This window comes from Oratosquilla oratoria, chromosome 33 (genome assembly GCF_046742065.1).
Source record: "Oratosquilla oratoria isolate Oo_2021 chromosome 33, ASM4674206v1, whole genome shotgun sequence".
Lineage (NCBI taxonomy): Eukaryota > Metazoa > Arthropoda > Malacostraca > Stomatopoda > Squillidae > Oratosquilla > Oratosquilla oratoria.
Window position 1 is genome coordinate 7,685,529 of NC_134809.1, and position 9,558 is coordinate 7,695,086.

The 9,558-nt window shown below is 47.1% G+C and overlaps 1 pseudogene; it reads left to right on the plus strand.

Moving 5' to 3' along the window:
- The first annotated feature begins 6,236 nt into the window (after nt 1-6,236).
- Nucleotides 6,237-6,972, plus strand: LOC143018004 (uncharacterized; annotated as a pseudogene).
- The last annotated feature ends 2,586 nt before the right edge of the window (nt 6,973-9,558 follow it).

Below are 9,558 nucleotides of genomic sequence, written 5' to 3' on the forward strand. Positions count from 1 at the left end.
TTAGGATGGGTGACGACCTACAAGGGATGGACGAAGCCGTTGTCAAGGTTGAGTCATGGGATGGCGATCAATTATAGGAAGCGGTATCCAGACTATGTTGGGAATTTCATTCATGCAGGTAGAGTAATATACATGAAGATGTAGATATACATGCACACTGAATGGTCCCCAGTGCAGATATTAATCTATTTTCAACCACATTAATTTTTCACTTTTAATTCCATGTCATCACGAGCGAGACTGACAATGCGCTCAACGGAGACATATGCGGAAATTGATACGCAGTGAAGCCAAGGACTCGAACCCAGCTCAGACATACCAAAGCGAAAAGTTACTAACCACTGCGCCATCAAGAGAGATATAAATTAAGCACAATTTCTTATATTTGCATGCTCGAGTTACATACATATACACAAATCTTATGCTCAACCCATCCCCGCTATGATGGTGCAATGGTAGTATGTGCGCGTGGGCAAGTGTTATACACACACACTAAATGGTCCCCAGTGCAGATATTAATCTATTTCCACCTACATTAACTTTTCACTTTCAATTCCATATCATCACAATCGAGACTGACAATGTGCTCAACGAAGACATGAAAAATTAATGTGGTTGAATATGGGTTAATATCTGCACTGGGGACCATTCAGTGTGTGTGTGTATAACACTTGCCCACGCGCACGTACTACCATTGCACCATCATAGCGGGGATGGGTTGAGCATAAGATTCGTGTATATGTATGTAACTCGAGCATACAAATATAAGAAATTGTGCTTAATCTATATCTCTCTTGATGGCGCAGTGGTTAGTCACTGTTCACTTTGGTACGTCTGAGCTGGGTTCGAGTCCTGACCACGTCCTGCACGCTCAGGATCAAACTCGGACCCAACACTTACCAGGTAAGGCACAAGGTAGGGCCTAGCAGGAAGAGAGGGAGGGAGGGAGTGAGGGAGGATGGGAGGGGAGAGGGAGGGAAGGAGGGAGAGAGGTAGAAGGGGAGGAGGAGGGAGGAGGAGGAGGGGGGGAAGGAGGAGGAGAGCATGGGAGAGAGGGAGGGAGGGACAATAGGCGGCCAACAAGGTCATCATCCTATTAAGGCAGGAGTGCAGGACTTGCAGCAGACTGCATTGCACTGGGTTGACATTGGACCAATTTTAATTTAATCAAGAAGGAAAGGAAGGGGCAACAATGGGATGGATGGATGGAGATGACAGGTGATGATGGAACTACTAAGTGTAGGCCATATGGTCTCCTGCAGCCTCCTTCGTCATGTTATTATGCTTTTCTTGTGTTATTATGTTCTTATGTAAGTTCCCAAACTCCTGCCTAGACAACGGCATGGAACTCCCAAGTGTAGGCACTATGGTCTCCTGCAGCCTCCTTCTCCATGTTCTTATGTTATTATGCTCTTCTTATGTTCTTATGTAAGTTCCCAAACTCCTGCCTAGCCACCAGACAGGTGGTAATGGAAATTAAACTCCCAAGTGTAGGCCCTATGGTCTCTTGCATCCTCCTCCCTTCTTTTCAACATCTCCGAGTGGTGGACTTTGAGACTCTGCTGCGGACAAGGGGGGCCTTTGCACGAGTCACTTCCTCGAGTTCACGGGGACCATTTGGCCCTTGGGATTCCACAGGATCTGCGGAACGACCAACACTGTGAGTAGTAGACTTCCAGTCAGACGCCCAACTCATCCCAATCTCCACTTACCGGTCAGACGCCCGGAAGACGGGTCGCCGCCCCCTCTGTCTGACTGCCGATGATAGGTAACCGCCCCCGCTGTCTGGCTACTGAAGACGGGTCGCCGACTCCTCTTTCTGGCTGCCGAAGACGGGTCGCCGCCCCCTCTGTCTGGTTGCCGAATACGGTTCGCCGCCCCCTCTGTTTGGCTGACGAAGACGGGTCGCCACCCCTCTGGTTCTCGAAGACGGACCACCATTCCCTCTGTCTGGCTGCCGAAGACGGGTCGCCCCCCCCCCTCAGTCTGGTTCTCAAAGACGGATCGCCACCCCCTCTGTCTGGCTGCCGAAGACGGGTCGGCGCCCTCTCTGTCTGGCTGCCTAAGACGGGTCGCCACCCCTCTTTCTGGCTGCCGAAGACGGGTCGCCACCCCCTCTTTCTACCTACCGAAGACGGGTCGTCCCCTCCTCCTTCTGGCTGCCGAAGACGGGTCACCGCCCCCTATGTCTAGCTGTCGAAGACGGGTTGCCGCCCCCTCTGTCTGGCTGCCGAAGACGGGTCACCGATCCCTCCTTCTGGCTGCCGAAGACGGGTTGCCACCCCCTCCTGGCTGCCGAAGACGGGTTGCCGCCACCTTTGTCTAGTTGCCGAAAACAGGTTGCCGCCTCCTCTCTCTGGCTGCCGAAGACGGGTTGCCGCCCCCTCTGTCTGGCTACCAAAGACAGGTCGCCGCCCCCACTGTCTGGCTGCCGAAGACAGGTCGCCGCCCCCTCCTGGCTACTGAAAACGGGTCGCCGACCCCTATGTCTGGCTGCCAAAGACAGGTCGCCGCCCCCTCCTTCTGGCTGCCGAAGATGGGTCGCCGCCCCCTCTGTCTGGTTGTCGAAGACAGGTCGCCGCTCCCTCTGTCTGGCTGCTGAAGACGGGTCGCCGCCCCCTCTCTCTGGCTGCCGAAGACGGGTCGCCGCTCCCTCTGTCTGGCTGCCAAAGACGGGTCGCCGCCCCCTATTTCTGGCTGCCGAAGACGGGTCGCCGCCCCCTATTTCTGGCTGCCGAAAACGGGTTGCCGCATCCTCTTTCTGGCTGCCGAAGACGGGTTGCCGCCCCCTATCTCTGGCTGCCGAAGACGGGTCGCCGCCCCCTCTGTCTGGCTGCCTAAGACAGGTCGCCACCCCCTCCTGCCCTCCTGGCTGCTGAAAACGGGTCGCCGACCCCTATGTCTGGCTGCCGAAGACGGGTCGCCGCCCCCTCCTTCTGGCTGCCGAAGATGGGTCGCCGCCCTCTCTGTCTGGTTGTCGAGGACGGGTCGCCGCTCCCTCTGTCTGGCTGCTGAAGACGGGTTGCTGCCCCCTCTGTCTGGCTGCTGAAGACGGGTCGCCACCCCCTCTCTCTGGCTGCCGAAGACAGGTCGCCGTCCCCTCTCTCTGGCTGCCGAAGACGGTTCGCCGCCCCCGCTGTCTAGCTGCCGAAGACGGGTCGCCGCCCCCGTTGTCTGGCTCCCGAAGACGGGTCGCCGCTCTCTGTGACTGGCTGCCCATGACGGGTCGCCGCCCCCTCTGTCTGGCTGCTGAAAACAGGTCGCCTCACCTTATGTCTGGCTGCCGAAGACGGGTCACTGCCCCCTATGTCTGGCTGCCGAAGACGGGTCGCCGACCCCTCTGTCTGACTACCGAAGACGGGTTGCCACCCCCTATGTCTGGCTGCCGAAGATGGGTCGCCGCCCCCTTTTTCTGGCGGCCAAAGACGGTTCGCCGCCCCCTCCTTCTGGCTGCCGAAAACGGGTTGCCCCCTCCTCTCTCTGGCTGCCGGAGACGGGTCGTCGCCCCCTCTGTCTGGGTGCCGAAGACGGGTCGATGCCCCCACTTTCTAGTTGCCGAAGACGGGTCGCCGCCCCCTATGTCTGGCTGCCGAGGACGGGTCATCGCCCCCTCTGTCTTCCTGCCGAAGATGGGTCGCCGCCCCCTCCTTCTGACTGCCGAAAACGGTTTACCGCCCTCTCCGTCTGGCTGCCGAAGGCGGGTCGTCGCCCCATCTGTCTGGCTGCCGATGACGGGCTGCTCCTCGTTCTGGCTGCCGAAGACGGGTCGCCGCCCCCCTCTTCTGGCTGCCGAAGATGGGTCGTCGCCCCCTCTGTCTGGCTGCCGAAGACGGGTCACCGCCCTCTCCGTGTGGCTGCCGAAGACGGGTCGCCGCCCCCAATGTCTGGCTACCGAAGACGGGTCGCCGCCTTCTTTTTCACACGGGCAAACCAGGTTTGAAAAACGGTTTGTCAAACATGTTTAAAAAACGTTCACACTGTCAAACCGGGTCTGACAAATAGTTTGTCAAACGGGTTTGAAAATTCATTCACACGGGCAAACTAGGTTTGGCAAGCGGCTTGTCAAACGTGTTTGAAAATGCATTCACACGGTCAAACCGCCTTCTTTTTCACACGGGCAAACCAGGTTTGAAAAACGGTTTGTCAAACATGTTTAAAAAACGTTCACACTGTCAAACCGGGTCTGACAAATAGTTTGTCAAACGGGTTTGAAAATTCATTCACACGGGCAAACTAGGTTTGGCAAGCGGCTTGTCAAACGTGTTTGAAAATGCATTCACACGGTCAAACCAGGTTTGAAAAACGGTTTGTCAAACGTGTCTGAAAACACATTCACACGGGCAAACCAGGTTTGAAAAACGGTTTGTCAAACGTGTATGAAAAACCAATCTAACAGTCAAACCAGGTTTGACAAACGGTTTGTCAAACGTTTTTGAAAATACATTCACACGAGCAAACTAGGTTTGAAAAAGGTTTGCCAAACGTGTTTGCAAGACCGTTCACAAGATCAAACCAGGTTTGACAAATGGTTTGTCAAACGTGTTTGAAAATTCATTCACATGGGCAAACTAGGTTTGGCAAGCGGCTTGTCAAATGTGTTTGAAAATGCATTCACACGGTCAAACCGTGTTTGAAAAACGGTTTGTCAAACGTGTTTGAAAACACATTCACACGGCCAAACCAGGTTTGATAAACTGTTTGTCCAACGTGTTTAAAAATACATTCACACGGTCAAACTAAGTATTTTTGCTTGGTGTGAAGATGAAAATCGACGGCATTTTTGTCCTATTTGAAGGAGAAAATCGACGGCATTTTTGCTTAGTGTGAAGATGGAAATCGACGGCAGTTTTGCCTAGTGTGAAGGAGGAAATCGACGGCATTTTTGCTTAGTGTGAAGATGAGAATCCACGGTATTTTTGTCCTGTGTGAAGGAGAAAATCGACGGTATTTTTGCTTAGTGTGAAGATGGAAATCGACGGCAGTTTTGCCTAGTGTAAAGATGAAAATCGACGGTATTTTTGCCTACTTGTGTAGATGGAAATCGACGGTATTTTTGCCCTGTGTGAAGGAGGAAATCGACGGCATTTGTGCCTTGTGTGAAGATGGAAATCGACGGTATTTTGGGCGAATGTGAAGATGGAAATCGACGGTGTTTTTGCCTAGTTTAAGACGACGTGAATGGGAAATCCAGATGTCATGGTATCAAGGGGCGAAATTTTCAGGGGCCGTATACACAAAACTTTTTTGTTAGCCTTAACAATCTCTGCTAGCTAACAGAAAACCACTAAAAGTTATACACCAATGCTTAACTAACAACTGTTAGCTAGCAAACAGTTGTTTGTCAAGTACCGCTAAACAGCGCTGAAGTTAGCAGCTTATGAACATGTAAATGGACGTATTATTAAAAATTGCACACATAAAATAGCGTTATTAATGCAGTTGTTCAGAATTTATTAATAGAATATCATGATAGCACATAGATATCGTATGTATGGTTTTTTAGGAGTACTTATTAACCAACGACAGATATTTTTGGACGAAGGCGCATTGTACAGGCAGCCGCGCCACAGACAAATCTTCCGACAGAAGACTCAACAATTATTTCAGAGGCTATAGACATGGCAGAAGAATCACAGAAAAAGAAAAGGAAGCCAAACTGGTCATAAGAGGAAACACCCCTCTTGGTCAACGTGATTATGGAGAAAAAGATAATCATAAAAGGGCGATTCAAGCCAAGTTTAAGCCACAAGGACAAGACGGAGGCATGGCAAAGCATAACTGATACCTTTAATGGAACAAATCCACTGACTAAGCGGACAATAGAAGAAGTCGAAACCAAATGGTTTTCTGTCCTCTCAAAATCGAGGAAGAAAATTTCGGCAATAAAGGCTGAATATAACCAATCAGGTAAGGTTAACTTACTACTGTATATTCTTCAGTTTTAAGAAGTTAACATAAGTGAAATAGCTTTCACGTTATTCCTATTGCTTATTCACCTCAATCAATTTGTCACAATTACTTTCATTAAGGTAGAAATTTAGCATTTGAGTGTTCTTTCTCACAGTATTAATAACATGCATATTATCTAACAAAGATGTGTTGCAAGTACTGTAGCAGTGAAATTTATTGCAAACTTAGTCATACATACAAATATTGTACCGTAATGTGTAGTGATATTGTATATTTACAGCTTTACAGTACTGTGCTAAGATATGATTTAATATTCTTGAAGGTGCTGGTGGCCCCAAAGCTCTTCCACTAGACGCAATAGACATGAAAGTTGAAGAACTATTAGGGGAGAAGAATGCTACTGTGATAGGTGTCGTTCAGAATGATCTCTGCTTTAATACGTTGAGGTAAGATTCTTGTATTTTTTTTTCTTTTGTCCTGTGTACTGTAATGGACTTTCTATTGTATAGTGTACCACAATTTTGGCTTAACATTTGCATTGATATAATTTTATCAGATAGTTCATCCTTCAGCAAGGAATTTTTACATACTGTACTGTAGTTGATATGCACACTTCTCCTTGTGAGATTAAATTAGTTGCACGTTTTTAATTGTGGTAAATTTATGCGATGGTTTTAGGAAGCTGCAGACCCAGGAACAGAAGGAAGACACTGAAGAGTTGGGAGAAGAACCACCCCAGCAACAGGTAGAGGATGAGAGTGAACTCCCTCAGCTTCATTGGCAAAGTGTCCTAGTCCAGCCCCAACCACAACAATCTTGCCACAATGCCCTTTGGCACTTTGAACTCTTGGAGGATGGGTCCTTTGTAGAATGCAATATAATTGAACCTGAAACCTCTACGGCCCAACAAAGTACATCAACACCAAAACTAAAAAAGTGTTCAAGTGTCAGTGCTGAGTATGAACAATACAAAGCTGAAAAACGGAAATTAAAACTTGAAAAGGAAAAGTTAAAAATTGAAAAAAGGAAAATAAAATTGTTAGCACTGAAGGGAAATATTGAACAAATATTGGGAAATATTGAACAAAAGTTAATAAGAGCTGAAATTGAATATTACCAGTCTTTGACAGCAAAAAATATGAAAAATTAATAAGTGAATTGTATTGGTTTCATTATTTGTACAGTATAAATTTATGTTGAGGAAATAAAAATATATTATTTCATTATGGGATGGACAATCTTAAAGGAAAAAATACAAATCATATTATTTTATAAACTGTATTTGTTTCAATTAATTTTATCTTTCACTTTTGACTACAAGTGGAATGAAAATACAAATTATATTTTATAAACTGTGTTTGTTTCAATTCATTTCATCTTTCACTTTTCAATATAAGTGGAATGAAAACTTGGTAGTAGAGAGAGAGCACTGCAACAGCAATCACACCTTCATGATACCTCACTCAGCCACTGGTCTACTGCAATATAAAATAATGTACAAAAATTTAGTATAGTTTAGAAAATAAGACTGGCACAAATCACAAATATTTATGCACAGTACTGCATCTCTGAGCAAGGGTAATTAAGTACACTACGTAGTGTACTGTACTTAAACATTTATTAATTTAGTGAACATATATTAGATGGATGGGGTGGTGCGAGAGGTAAATGCAAGGGTAGTGGGTCAGGGATTGGAGATGGTTAAAGAAAATGGAGAAAAGTGGGAGGTGAGCCAGCTGTTGTTTGCGGACGACACTGCGCTTGTAGCAGGATCGGAGGAGGGACTGAGGAAGTTGGTGGCAGAGTTTGGGAGAGTATGTGATAGAAGAAAGCTAAAGATAAATGTGGGTAAAAGTAAGGTGATGAGATGTACAAGGGGTGAAAGTGGCAGTAGACTGGAAGTGAGCATTAAGGGAGAGCGACTGGAGGAAGTGGATAGTTTTAGATACTTGGGTGCAAACGTGGCAGAGAAAGGTGGAGTGAAAGTGGAGGTAGAATGTAGATTGAGAGAAGCGAGTAAATGCCTTGGTGGATGAAAAAGTGTAATGAGGAATAGACACTTGGGAATGGATGATAAGAGGAGACTGTATGAAGGAGTAATTGAGCCAACAGCACTGTATGTGGCAGAAACATGGAACATAAGAGAAGAAGAGAGAAGGAGTTTGAATGTCTTTGAGATGAAGTGTCTGAGAAGTATGATGGGGGTTACTAGGCTAGATAGAGTGAGAAATGAGGAGGTGAGGAGGAGAACAGGGGTGGAAAAGGAGCTGGGAGATAGGGTTGATGAAAGAATATTAGGATGGTTTGGACACATGGAAAGAATGAGTGAAGAAAGACGAGTAAAAGAGGTGTGGAAGGCAGATGAACATGAGGGGACGTCCTAGGATGAGGTGGATGGATGGGGTGAAGGGGGCTTTGGGGAAGAGAGTGTCATGGCCACGTTCACGATACCCCGACCATGACAATATGTTGTAGCGAAGGAGCCCGGACCCAAGAGAAACAATGAGCCCCTTTGTGCGCAGGGACTCTATGGACAAGAAGTGCGCGCGAAATGTGTCGGCGGAGGAGTATGAAATCGGTGACCTCGCCGATGTCAGGTCAAGGGGCACGCACGCCAAAACCAGGCGGCGATGTAGAGCCAACATATAAAGTCACATTACATTGTAGAATTAAGGTATCAGATAGAAATTATTTTGTGAGCCCTCTCCACACAAGAATAAAGGAAATGGTGGAAGTGTGGAGTTGGGTAAATAGAATTAGGATAAATAAATTAAGTACATGTTGGCACCTGTGCTATGACGCTGGTGTCGTGCGGCCTGTGTATATAAGAAGGGGAGCAGTGGTCCTTACCCCACCCCGCTCCTGCACCGCACTCTGTTCTTGCTCAACATTGGTAAGAGATATATATATATATTTATAATTTTATACTGTGCTAGAAAATCTATCTCCCGTTGCTTTTGTCCATTGTTTTTCTTTATCCCCGCGAAGAGAAAGAATATCCAAACCGAGGCTACGTTTTGAATCTAATATTCTAGATTGAAGGAACTGCTCGAATCCTAAGTCCCGATTCGATGTATAAACTCAAACATAGAGCCTAGATTCGTGACATATAAATGGGGGCCTCCTGTCCGGGATACTTTCAATTCGCTGGATGAGAGAAACTGGTTCATAAAAGCACGCAGTTACAAAAAGAAAACAAATTAATAATCATCAATCAGACCGCCGAGCAACTTGCGCTCGTGATCGATCCTAAAAACGCATTTAATCTGGCTTCATTGTTTACATTCAGTTACGCGTCGCCTGGGGGTATTGTCGTCAAAACAAAACTTCTTTTATCACAATGTCCTACCCAAACACACCAGTAAGTTCTAGGAGTAGCCCCGGCTTTGAAGGATTCCCACAGGTTAGAGAAGGGGAAAGTGACGTAGAAAGTAGGAGAGGGAGATCTCACACTAGTGATATAGAATTCGAACAAAGTAGGAGCGAAAGAGACTTCGACCCGGGGGAAGATGAAAGCGTTAGATATTATTATAACGCAAGGAGCAGTTTCAGTGAGGGAGAGATAGAAGGCAACGTACGTAGGAGACAAGAAACAGAAATTCGTTATTATGGGGAAATTCCCCAAATCAGAAATTATGACATAGAAGA